Here is an 8,982-nt window from a genome sequence, read left to right on the forward strand (position 1 = left end):
ATCTCGCTTATCTTATGTAAAGTTTCCTTTTCCCCTTAAGATTTGCAATTTAGGTAAGAAAACTTGAATTCTCTTAAGTGAAAATCTATCTGTTAGGTGGGGGTAAAAATGAGCTCGTCTTTCGTTTGGGGGACTGAGATTAATCCTAGCCTTACGGAACCATTTCCCCTCATCATTCAGTTTTGAGCAAATTACTTTGCTGCCCCAAAAATAGATGCCTAAGAACATGACACTACCTTTTCCCCTTATCAGTTAGTTTTGTTTTACTAGCTCATTAGAGGCAGCTTTTCAACCACCCAAGTTAACTTGCATTGACTCTTTCTCTATAAACCGGTTTTAACCTAAAAAACCAAAGCTCGACACAATTTACTCAAGGGGTCGAATTTGGACTCGGCATTTATATTCGTTATCCATTGTCAATCAAAATCAAAAGAGCTATTTTAGGTTATATCAGTTCTAGAATTGAGAAAAGGCTGTTAGTTTGGAAAACTAGGCATCTCTCTTTCATAGAACGAAATACTATTCTAGCTAATCTTATGCATTGCTTCTTTTTGTCCTCTTAAGATTTGCCATTTAGGTATGAAAACTCAAATATCTGAAGTGAAAATCTGTTTGTAAGTTGGGGATAAAATGAGCTCGTGTCTTTGTTGTTTTTATTTGGAGGACTGAGATCAATCCAAGCTTTGTAGAACCATTTTCCCTCATCATTTAGTTCTGAGCAATTACTGTAGCACCCAAAAATAGAGGCATATAAACACTTACACTATGATTTATCTTCAAAAAGCAAAAATACCCTAAAATTGAATTTTAATTAGAACACTAGTCAATCCAACCAAATGTTGCCAATTGGAAGACCCATTGGGATAAGTAACATGGCTTAGCAAGTAAGCCTATTCTTTTAATTAATGCTACTCTTCCTCTACCAATTACCGGCGTGAAAAGCAAAAGAAAATGGATCGGCGAACTTGATGTGACAGATTAACAAGTTACTGATGAACTTTCCTCCTCTATTATATGAGTTTTCCTCCGGCATGAGTGTTATTTTCCTCAGGTGTGAGTGTTTGTTTTGTCTCCGGTGTGAGAAGCTTAATTGGTGATTGCAGAAATAGAGCCTCATGTTGTCTTCAAGAGGAAGAGGCCGTGAGAGAGGGAAAACCTCCATCCCAATATACTGACCATCGACATTCAGGATTTACAAAGATAATCCTTTCAGAAGATGAAGGTTTTGAGGTGAATGAAGCAAAACAGAGCTGGTGAACAATGTATTAACACCTTGGTGGGTATGGTGCTTGCAGGTAAACCATATAGGAGACAGTCGGTAACAGAATCCTTGCCTAAGGCCTGGAATACAGTAATGGGTGTCGACATTATTCCGATGGAAGAACAAGACAATTTATTTTTCAGTTTGCACATCCACATGACTTGTTCAAAGTGGTGGAGGAATCACCATGGCCTGTTGCAGAAAATATGCTAATACTTGAACCATGGAAACCTGAAGGAGGATGGCGATTCACACACATTGATTTTTTGTGCCAATTCCATGGTATTCCTGTTGATTTATTCACTATGGATTTTGGTTTTCAACTAGTGACTCAAATTGGAGAGCCTGGGAAAGGTATGTTGATCAAGGGTGTGCAATTTGGGCAATGGGTAACATACATTGGATGCCGGATAACCATTGACCGGTGTCAGCCTCTCAGAGGAAGCATTGTAGCAAGAAGAAGAACATGGGAGAAATTTTTAGTGTCAATCATGTTTGAGAAACTACCTCTCTTCTGCTATATGTGCGGATTGATGGGACACGATGAAATGTGATGTCCGAAATATTTTGGAGTTGGAAATCCACAGAGACCAAACCACCAATTGGGGCGACATTTGAGGGGTTCTATACTAGTTGGACGCTTAACATTTAATGCTGCGACCATTCATTACTGAGAATCAGAGATCGGTGAAGGAAACGTGCTTGATTCCGGCGAATCGAATTTTTACCAGGTGAAGCCAAATCTTGTTTTTCTTATGGAGACATTGAGTAAAGTGGATAGGATCAAGAATATTAGCAGAAAATTGAAGATGCATAATTTTTCAGTGGTTGATCCTATTGGTCACTCTGTGGGGTTAGTTGTGTTCTAGGACTCTTCAACTCGAGTGACTATTTTGAAGTCCAATAAAATGTTGATTGATTCAGAAATTTCAACAAATGGAGCACCACCATTCTATCTTACTATGGTTTATGGTGACCCAGTGAAAGAGAAGAGGGTTAAGGTTTGGGACCCATAAAGAAGAATTGCAAATGGCAGACTTTAAAAATGGATTTGCATTGGAGATTTCAACTCCTTTGTATCTTGGAAAGAGAAGAAACGTGGCCTCAAAGGAAATAGTCATGATAATGAATAGTTCAAAGACATGATGAATGAGTGTGGCCTCTTAGACTTGGGTTCTCAAGGCCCATGTTTCACTTGGAACAATCGAAGAAATGGTGGAGCAAATATTTGAATCCGTCTTGACAGAGCTATAGCAAATGTCAATTGGAGTAATTTCTTTGGAGAAGCAACAGTTGTTGAGCATCCAGCATTTTGTTCGCACCATTTACCTCTTGTAGTTGATACGGTGGCTGGAAAAAGCTCTGGTGTTTGCCCCTTTATATTCAAATCCATGTGGTTTCAGCACAAAGATTGCAAGATGGTGGCTAAACAAGCATGGGAAATCGAAGGTGCAAACAATTCAGCTGAAAATCTTCTGATCAAGAGTAGAAATGTAAGAGAAAAATTCACAAAAAGGAATAGAACAATATTTGGTCATGTACAGAAAAAGATTGCTGATCTTTTGAGGAAGCTAGAAGAGATCATGAAAAATCCTTTTGATAGAAATGAAGAGGAAGAAAAGGTGTTGTAGGTCCTGTTGGAGATGGAACTTAAGAAAGAAGAAGAGGTGTGGTCTCAGAAGTCTAGGGAATTGTGGTTAAAAGCTGGAGACAAAAACACCAAATTCTTTCAAGCTCCAACCTTACAAAGAAGGAATTACAATAGAATTTCTAAGCTGAAATTAAGTTCAGGAAGGTGGTCGCAATCTGAAGAGGAAGTCTTCAATGAGGTTGTCCATAGGTACAGTCATATATTCAAATTTGAAAATGTTGATGAAGAGGCCCTTAGAATTGTATTATCTACAATACAACCAAAAGTCACTGCTGAAGATAATGAAATGCTAATGCTGCTCCCCCAGTAAAGAAGAAGTTAAAGCTACCATCTCCTCAATGTCCCCCTTAAAGTCACCAGGACCAGATGGCCTCCCTCCAGCTTTCTATCAAAAATATTGAGAAATTGTGGAAAGTGATGTCTATAAGTTTGTCTCTGATCTTTTCATTTCTGGAAGCATGCCTAAATCCATTAACTCCACTTTGGTTTGCTTGATTCCCAAAACTAATCAACTTGAAACCATTGATCAATTCAGACCGATTAGCCTTTGTAATGTCACAGTCAAGATAGCTACCAAGGTGATGGCCTCTAGATTGAAAAGTATTCTTGATAGAATTATTAGCAATTCCCAATCTACATTTGTTCCCAATAGAAGCATCTCTGATAATATACTGATGGCACATAAGTGCTTCCATTATATCAAAAACATGAAAAAGTGCAAGAGAAGAGTAATGGCTCTAAATCTCGACATTAAAAAGGCCTATGATAGGCTAGAATGGCGGTTTGTGGAGGGTACCCTACTGGGATTCAGTGAGCAGTGGGTGAAACTTATAATGTCTTGTTTAACTTATGTGTCATATCACATGTTGGTAAATGGTTTGGTGAGAGGCTCAATCCAACCTACAAGGGGAATTAGGCAAGGGGACCATATTTCCCAAGCAATATTTGTTCTCTGTGCTGAAGCCTTAAGCTCTATCCTCTTTGTTGCTCAACAAGAAGGCCTCATCACTGGCATCAAAGTTAGAAACAGAACAACCCCTCTCTCACATTTACTATTTGTTGATGATACTGTATTATTTTTTGAAGTCTCCCTCAAAGAGTTTCAAAACATCAAAGCTTGCTTGGAGTTGTATTGCAAGGCTAGTGGCCAACAAATTAACCAGCAAAAGTCCTCCATTTACTTCAGCCCAAATACACCCCCAAGGATCAAAAGATGGCTATCTAAAGTAGTGAAGATTCCCCAAGGTGGACCTCCTAAAAAATATCTTGGACTTCCATCTGAGTTCAAAGTTTCAAAGAAAGAGTTATTCAATGAAATCCAAGAGAGAACCAGCAACAAAATTCTAGGATGGAAGTCACAATTATTGTCAATAGCTGGTAAGGTTGTTCTTCTTAAATCAATTGGTTTAACGATTAACAAATTTGCAGCTTCACATTTCCTTCTCCCGAAAACTCATCACAACAAGATAAAAAAAGAGGCCATCAACTTTTTTCGGGGAGAGAAGGAGAATAGAAGGAAAATATGTTGGGCCTCCTGGGACAAGTTGTGCAAATCTAAAGAGGCAAGTGGATTGGGATTCCGAGATCCTCATCTTCACAACCTAGCTCTACTTAGTAAGTTGGCTTGGAAGCTCTAGAGCAACCCATACTCACAATGGGCAACATTCATGAAACAAATCTACTTCCCAAAAACTGAATTTCTTTCAACTCCTGCTGGTTCTTGCCCCTCGTGGGCTTGGAAAAGTATTCTTGAAGGTAGGAAAATCCTTCTTTCAGGTCTAGTATGGTTGATTGGTAATGGTGTTTCAATCAAGGTAAGGGAGGACCAATGGATTTTATCAAATCTTGATTTCAAAGTGCAATCAACTAATAGAAATCACCGAGACATAATGTTATTGACTCAGCATCAAGAAGGTGGAAAGAAGAAACCATTAGAGAGGTGTTTGATCTAGATGATGCTAAGGCCATTCTCCAAATCAAGCTTAGCATCATTGCAAGGGAAGATAAGAAAGTTTGGGGACCTGCTAGAAATGGTGATTTGTTTGTTCAATCTGCATATCACCACATAGTCAACAAGAAAGAAAAAGAAAGAAGCCAACTTCCATCAACTTTGGCCAACTCAAATAGAAGTGTTGTAGATCCTACAGTGTGGAAAAACATTTGGAAATGCCCCATGGCTCCTAAGGTTCAGCACATGATGTGGAGAGCATGTGTGGGAGCACTTCCTTCAGCTAAGGAGTTGAACAAGAGGAATATACTGATTGATCCAAAGGCCCTAGGTGCGACATGGAAGAAACATCTGATCACATTCTATTAGATTGTGAGTTTGCTAGAAGAGTCTGGTTCGCTTCCCCGATGGCTTTCACTCCTCCATCAAATCCTTAGTTGACTTCTATTATCAAAAGCTAGAAATCATGTCTACCTACAGACAAGTACATTCAGAGAACTCTCTTGTCAAACTGCTTATATCTGCTGGTGCTTGTGGCTGACTAGGAATAATATGATCTTTAAAGGCATAGAGTGGTCTCCTCAACAAGTGGTAGATAAAGTTTAAATAGAGGCGAAAGAGTACTTTGAATGTAATAAAGGAGGTAACATTGACGGGCCCTTTACTCCTCTTCAGCAAATCCAAAGGAAGAATGCTTGGAACCCCCTACTATTGGCTTTGTTAAAGTGAATGTGGATGCTGCTTTTAAAGAATAGATGGGTGGCTTGGGTATTGTGATTAGAGATGCTGCAGGAAAACCATTAAAAGGTGTGTCAATTCCAGCAAGTTTTAGTTCGATTCTCAGCGGTGAAGCTCTAGCCCTTAGAGAGGGTGTAGCTATTGCCCTGGAGGAAAATTTCAAATGTGTGCAAGTGGAGTCAGACTCGGTGGAGGTAGTCAAATATGTGAACAATATCAGCTCAACTCCATTGGAGATAAGAAATATCATCTAAGACATCCAAGCCATCTCCTTGCAATTTGATATTATTTTCTTCCATTATATTAATAGAGAGTGTAATGTTGTAGCAAACTCTCTTGCTTGTAAGGCCATGTCCATGGTGTGCCGGACTCTTTGTCCCGTTTTGTCTTCATGACTTCATGATACTTGTATTTCTAATACCATGCATGGGGCACGCTTGAATACATAGCCCTCTTTCTACAAGAAAAAAAAAAAAAAGAAGAAACCATTTTCCCTCATCATTTATTTCTGAGCAATTACTGTGACACCCAAAAAATAAAGGCCTATAAGCACTAACACTATGATTTATCTTCAAAAGGCAAAAATACCCTAAAATTGAATTTTCATTTCAACTAAATGTCGCTAAATCATCATTAAATTTTATTTTATTTTATTTCTTCTTTACAAATCTCAAAACTATCCCTTGTTTGTCTTGAGTATTATCAATTTATTTAACACATCTTCCTTTTCGAATATTCCAAATTAGGGTTACTAGAGCCTTTGAGATTGAGAAGATATTAATCCACCTTCACCCCAGGATGGTAGGATCTCTCTGGTTCAACTTTGCTATGCTTGTGGGTATTTGCATTTCGCATACACATGTACCAGCTGTTATTGTCTGAAAAAGAAACCCATGTGTCTTGTGAAGAGTAGGACCTAAGAGAAACAAGAAGCCAAAATTTACATGACAGAAGACAAAGCGTCAACCCCAAACATTACCAGAAATTTGTGTTGTCGTCGGTTGTCCTGAAGCTCTTTCTCTGACTATGCATCCTCTAAACGAGATATACGTATGATACCTTATCAAAAAGCCACTAAGACTCTCTCTCTCTCTCCATATTCAACTTTGGTTTTTGTTTCTCTCCATATTCAACTTTGGTTTTTGTTTCAGAGCCCAAGATGGAAGAGAGACTGGTAGAGGTATCAAACCAAGAAGTGTGCATAGATTTTGAATTGGGTGTGAAATGTCGTGCCAACGTGAGCATTAGATCTCTCAACCCCACCTCATCGGTAGCCTTCAAAGTCCAAACCTCATCTCCTCACTTCTTTCCAGCAGAAAACTCGCACAAATCAACTAGAATTTGGTTTATGGATCTTGTCCTTCTCCATCATCATCTCGTCCCTGCAACGGTTAAATTCTTCTATAAAAATTTCTGAAGACCCCTCTGCCATTTGAAATTCTTGTGTTGAGGTATTTGTTTGATCCGAAGGTTTTCCATGACTCCTTAGTATAATCAGCTCACTGTTCTAAGGTAGTCGTCATACTTCTGCTCTTACCCCCATATCGTTAACCACATTAGGATATTGATTTTCTTGACTAGTCTTATCTGCAGGTTGGTTGCCTTACTCTTGAAATGCAATTTTCTCCCCTTGTGAGATTCTTATTTGTGCATTGTAAATAGCTTCTCGAAGCCTATAGTGAGATTTGGGTTGAGTGCCATCAAAGTCCTTAGTAGTTTCACCTCTATTACGGAATATTTCATTAGGAACTTCTTCCATCCAGGAATCCATATCCTTTTGGTTCCCTTTATCATATGTCTCTCTATCACAAATTCCATCTGCTGGTGTGCTAGTGCCACATCTTCTAATCCACTCTCAGTTGCATTCCCACTGATCAAGTTATTTGCTTTTCCACACCTAGTGCCGCAAAACAAAATCCAACAACTGCAAGTCTCGCTTGATATCCAATCTCCCCACGATTCATATTGCCTCTTCCACTCCCACTGGGATCACCACTGCCATCTATCTTTCTCTTGTATCGTGGTTTTTGGGCTATCATCCAAGGGTCGTAGGTATCAGGAAGAGGGCTACCATATTATTTTGAGCTAGTGCTGGTTGCATCGTTCCCTCACCGGTTCTTGTACTTGCATGTTCTTCAGTTCTACTCCTATGTGGACATTGCTCTTGTTGATGACCATACTTTCCACATGAAAAGCAGAGCTTATGGAGAGATTCATATAAAATATGATAAACTCTACCTTTTTCCTGAACTTGGATTGTAGTGGTTTGGTGAGATCAATCTCTATGCAAACCCGGGTAAATTCGCCTCTCGTGGCAGCTTTAGTAGACGAGTCAACCTTGATCACCTTCCCTATTCTTCCCCCCAAATTTGTAAGGCATACCTTATCAAAATACTCAATAGAAACTCCCGAAAAACAAACCCATACTACAAGTTTCCTAACCTCCGCTTCATCAAGGTTAAAGTCCGGTTCCCACCTTCTGATGGACGGGTAATTATCACCAATTTTCCATGGTCCTTCTATAAGTACCTTCCTGTAGTCATTCTTAGATCTGAACTTGATGATGAAATAACCATTACCAGTGTCGATTAAGTCCATTGATCCCAGTGGCTTCCAGAGATAAGGTAGGCGTTTAGAGAGGAACATGTATCCTACAGATTTCCCTACAAGTTTAAGAATAATAGATTGCTTCTAGGGAGCATGCAACCTCTGTTTTTCATTCTTAGATAAAAAAGTTATAGGGCAATACCTCTCTTCTTCTTCAGAGAAAATTTCTTTTGTCTCTTCATTGTTTGTTTCTCAATCAGAATCAACATCTAGTGCAAATCCGTCCTAATCAAAGCCTCCTCCCTCCTCCATCTCTTCATCAGTCTTCTCATGGGAATGACTCAATTTTATCACTGTATCCACAAAAGATCGCCGAGAGCTTGTGATGGATTGTACTTCTACAATAATCGATCTTTCTCTTTTAATTTTATTGTTGCTCCATTGCAATTGATCCAATTCTTTGATCGAAATCTCCTTCGTTAGGTTTCCTTCGATCGTTCTTGTAGCCATCTAGCTAGGTTTCAGTGAACAAAGCGTACGAAGTCAAGTTGTAGGAAAATTTTCATTGGATAAATTATTCCATTGCCCATATAAAAATACTACCCACAACGTAATAAAATAAAGAATTTAGCTTTCTTATAAGGACAAATTTGTCCATCTATTTATGTTTAATACATTTGGTAAATCAAAAATATCCTTATTCTTTTTTACTCATACTATTCTATTATATATATTATATAAAAGTACAAATGTAACAAATCTTTAATTGGATAAAATAATCATATTTTCATAGTTTTAGATAATTTTTATTTATCCATCTCTAATATTAACCTTACA

Source organism: Hakea prostrata, chromosome 8 (assembly GCF_041222555.1).
Source record: "Hakea prostrata isolate BN-2017 chromosome 8, UWA_Hpros_2, whole genome shotgun sequence".
NCBI classification, from domain to species: Eukaryota; Viridiplantae; Streptophyta; class Magnoliopsida; order Proteales; family Proteaceae; genus Hakea; species Hakea prostrata.